The sequence below is a fragment of the Schistocerca cancellata genome, chromosome 2 (assembly GCF_023864275.1).
Source record: "Schistocerca cancellata isolate TAMUIC-IGC-003103 chromosome 2, iqSchCanc2.1, whole genome shotgun sequence".
Lineage (NCBI taxonomy): Eukaryota > Metazoa > Arthropoda > Insecta > Orthoptera > Acrididae > Schistocerca > Schistocerca cancellata.
The window spans coordinates 273,236,641-273,241,274 of NC_064627.1; the positions used below are offsets into that span (position 1 = coordinate 273,236,641).

A 4,634-nucleotide genomic window follows, 5' to 3' on the forward strand; every position below is an offset into this window, starting at 1 on the left:
CAGAAGCTCTCCTGCGAACCTTGCAGAACTAGCACTCCTGAAAGAAAGGATATAGCGGAGACATGGCTTAGCCACAGCCTGGGGCACAGTTTTAATCTGCCAGGAAGTTTCATATCAGCGCACACTCCGCTGCAGAGTGAAAATCTCATTCTGGAAACATCCCCCAGGCTGTGGCTAAGCCATGTCTCCGCTATATCCTTTCTTTCAGGAGTGCTAGTTCTGCAAGGTTCGCAGGAGAGCTTCTGTAAAGTTTGGAAGGTAGGAGACGAGGTACTGGCAGAAGTAAAGCTGTGAGTACCGGGCGTGAGTCGTGCTTCGGTAGCTCAGTTGGTAGAGCACTTGCCCGCAAAAGGCAGAGGTCCCGAGTTCGAGTCTCGGTCGGGCACACAGTTTTAATCTGCCAGGAAGTTTCATATCAGCGCACACTCCGCTGCAGAGTGAAAATCTCATTCTGGAAACATCCCCCAGGCTGTGGCTAAGCCATGTCTCCGCTATATCCTTTCTTTCAGGAGTGCTAGTTCTGCAAGTTTCGCAGGAGAGCTTCTGTAAAGTTTGGAAGGTAGGAGACGAGGTACTGGCAGAAGTAAAGCTGTGAGTACCGGGCGTGAGTCGTGCTTCGGTAGCTCAGATGGTAGAGCACTTGCCCGCGAAAGGCAAAGGTCCCGAGTTCGAGTCTCGGTCGGGCACACAGTTTTAATCTGCCAGGAAGTTTCATATCAGCGCACACTCCGCTGCAGAGTGAAAATCTCATTCTGGAAACATCCCCCAGGCTGTGGCTAAGCCATGTCTCCGCTATATCCTTTCTTTCAGGAGTGCTAGTTCTGCAAGGTTCGCAGGAGAGCTTCTGTAAAGTTTGGAAGGTAGGAGACGAGGTACTGGCAGAAGTAAAGCTGTGAGTACCGGGCGTGAGTCGTGCTTCGGTAGCTCAGTTGGTAGAGCACTTGCCCGCGAAAGGCAGAGGTCCCGAGTTCGAGTCTCGGTCGGGCACACAGTTTTAATCTGCCAGGAAGTTTCATATCAGCGCACACTCCGCTGCAGAGTGAAAATCTCATTCTGGAAACATCCCCCAGGCTGTGGCTAAGCCATGTCTCCGCTATATCCTTTCTTTCAGGAGTGCTAGTTCTGCAAGTTTCGCAGGAGAGCTTCTGTAAAGTTTGGAAGGTAGGAGACGAGGTACTGGCAGAAGTAAAGCTGTGAGTACCGGGCGTGAGTCGTGCCTCGGTAGCTCAGTTGGTAGAGCACTTGCCCGCGAAAGGCAAAGGTCCCGAGTTCGAGTCTCGGTCGGGCACACAGTTTTAATCTGCCAGGAAGTTTCATGTTCTATGAATGTACGCACTCAGGGCTTCAACAGTAAATCACGCCATTGAATTTTGTTGATAACCTCCGTGACACTTTCGTGTTTACTAAAAGAAACCGGAATGAAATGCGCTGTTTTTGTTTGGATCTTCTCTACTTTCTATATCAGTGAGTGTATTTTAGAAACGAGGAACCAAAACTAAATTCAGTGAAGACAAGGTTTGCAGCATTCCATATGGCCGGCAAATAAGCAAACTAATGTCCACTAAGAGACAATGTATTAAACGGCAACAGGAATCCAAAGTAGGTGGTCGTCTCGTTGAATGAAGCGCTTAGCTAGCAATATCATCTTCGGATGATAGTTATAAAAGTTGAAAGGTGAGCGTTTTGCGGAGTCCTGCAATGGTATCTTTATTATTTTTCATCTAGCAATGTCATGCCATATCGGTGCTTAGTTTTCTACACCCAAAATCACACTAAATCGTGAAAGATGATCGGAGAAAGGTTTTTCTATTTTATTTTTTTAAAAGCTTCAGTTTCTCTCAAGTAGCCATAACGGAGTCCTTTTTTCTGTATAGACTGTTTAGCTTGAAAGCATGGCTTGTTCATTGGAATGCCTTGTGTGTGCCCAAGAAGTCCCTTTACTTTTTCTCACAAGTAGCAGTACCAAGCTTTGAAACCTTGCCTTTCCTCCATATCTGTTGACGCAAAGAGATCCTCCTGCCTATTTTTTGGCGAATCACGAGCTATCCTGCTGCATTCGTGCTACTTGCCAGAACGGCACGTAGTTCACACGGCAGGTTTGCGCATCGTCATTGACCAGAATGACGAGCGCTACTTTCCGCCCTAGCATAGTCAGGTCTTTACGTTGAACAAGAGAGAGATGCAGACATCGGGAGCGGCGTTGTGTTCCTGTCATAGATGGGAAAGCATGAGTTAACAGTGGACACTGTGGATCTCGGAATATTGACTAAGTTGCGAGGCATGTGTTAAGTCAGAAACCCAGTACACAAGCATTAGCCTTTTCTAATTCTCCTATCTGTTATTATGCCCATTTTTTTCCCTTTTGTGTGTGAATTTCATTGATTGGACTCGGCACGTGAGATTTGTCTTTTAGTTAGATTTCATGCATGTGGAAACATTTGGTAACCACGTTAAGGAAATTCGTCCGCTTTTCATACATTTCTTTCCCCTTTGTATGATCAAGTATTACGAGAATGATGTAAATATTTTTGTAATCGTTAATTTTTTTGCAAGACACAATCTTGTTGCATTGTTAATAATTTAAAAATCATTTGGCGAGTGTTTGGTTTCAGTACTGCTATCATAAAAACAATTATTCGTGACTGAGGAACGCATCATGTGCACTATAGTAAGTTACAGATCGTCTGATGACAGCTCCAATGATTACCTAACATGCAGGAGGAACCATCTTTTACCATTCTACCTTTCCTGTGAGTTATCTCCCGGTTTATCTATCTTCAACGACGACAGCGTATTAATCCTCTCCATTTCTCTGTAAGCACTAAAATGATTTTCTCTTTGTAATGGCCAGACTGTGGAACTCTCCCCCTTTAGTTTGTCGATTACTTATTGACAGACTTTACTGCTTAAATGTGTGTTCATGCAGATATAATATTAAATTGTGGTAGGCTAATCATGTCCCATTTTTAATCAATATACTGAGGTTAGCTGTAATAAACTGATGTTGGAAATTCCTTCTTTTATTGCCATACAACTTCAACAAAACCGCAGATGAAAAGCATGAAATTACAAAGAACCTGTCATGGAGTCCGTAAGGAGAACAAATAAGTTCATAAAAATTGTATTTGGTTTTCGTATGGTCGTCACGGATCTGCCGTTGTCGCCATTCTAAAGTTTTGCTAAATTAGACGTCAGGGCGTTATTATTCAAAGATCCATTCCGACTATTAGACGTGCGAAAGACAAGTTGAATATCATTCCTTCAAGTAAAGGAAGCATCGAATCATTGATAGACACGAAATGAAAGTCAATTTGCTGGGTGGAAGAGGATGCTTGCTTTTGAAGGTTATAAATATACCTATATTCCTTCAGATCATTCTATGAAGGCAGTCTTCCTCATCCGCCATCCTGAGTATCGTCGTTTGTGACTAAAAGTTATCTTCAAGGTATCATAATCTTTCCCTCCTGCTTTGATGGATTGAGAACCACAGAGAAATCCTATTTCACACAACCAGGCGTCTCTTTTAAAGAGCTACAATAATTTATTGGGAAAGTTAACTGGTACTTTACCTCATGCGGAGCCGATGCTAACACCATGAGACCAACAGTTCAGTCTTTAGTTTGTTCACCGGATTAGCTGTATGACTCAACAGTTTCCTCACTTACTTAGCCAACCTTAAGGTTTGACAAACCATACGCTTTGTATCTAGAACACTTCAAGGCCACACCTGATCAGTGGTTCCAGTCCTAAGCAATGTTACGTGAAATGATAAAACACTGTCGCTCGGTAATGGACGAGGACAGAGGAATCACTCTTCCCGTACGTCATACCTTTCAGCGAGGTTCTACAAGCTGACTGAAGGAGGAGAGGAGGAGATTAGTGTTTAACGTCCCGTCGACAACGAGGTCATTAGAGACGGAGCGCAAGCTCGGGTGAGGGCAGGATGGGGAAGGAAATCGGCCGTGCCCTTCCAAAGGAACCATCCCGGCATTAGCCTGAAGCGATTTAGGGAAATCACGGAAAACCTAAATCAGGATGGCCGGAGACGGGATTGAACCGTCGTCCTCCCGAATGCGAGTCCAGTGTGCTAACCACTGCGCCACCTCGCTCGGTAAAGCTGACTGAAGTCTCGTCAATACAACTGGAGGGCAACCATCAGCTTGTTAGCCAGTTCTGTCTCTCCCGTGACTGCCTGTAAATCTGAGTGATCGTCTTCATACCAGTGGGGCTTTTTGCGAGTCGAGAACCCGACTGTCAAAATCCAGGATTTCAATCTTTTTCACGTCATCTGATGGGAGCTCAACTCAGCCACATGTGGGACAGGTAGGACAGTGTAATCTTACAACTAGTATTGTAATTTAGTATGCTTTTACCTAAACAACAGAAAACCTGTCTCTATGTTGCCACACACTTTAAAAAGCTATTATTCTTTGAACTAACTCTGTTTAGTCATTTAATAGATTATAGTAACTTGGCTTCACTCTGACTGAATTTTACGTAAGCAAACCTTTACTATAACACTTTGCAATAGTTAAAACAAACTTTCTCATTATTTACACAAAAAACTTTAAATGGTGCCTCTTTATATTAACTTGGCGCTTCATAAGTCTGTTAAACAGGACACTCGGATTAAT

General features: G+C 43.9%; 2 non-coding genes across 2 annotated transcripts; both read left to right on the forward strand.

Moving 5' to 3' along the window:
* Positions 1–311: 311 nt before the first annotated feature.
* Positions 312–386, forward strand: Trnal-caa (transfer RNA leucine (anticodon CAA)). Its single transcript has one exon. It is a non-coding gene; the product is annotated as a tRNA-Leu (tRNA).
* Positions 387–1,215: 829 nt separating this feature from the next.
* On the forward strand, positions 1,216–1,290 carry Trnas-cga (transfer RNA serine (anticodon CGA)). The gene has a single exon. It is a non-coding gene; the product is annotated as a tRNA-Ser (tRNA).
* The last annotated feature ends 3,344 nt before the right edge of the window (positions 1,291–4,634 follow it).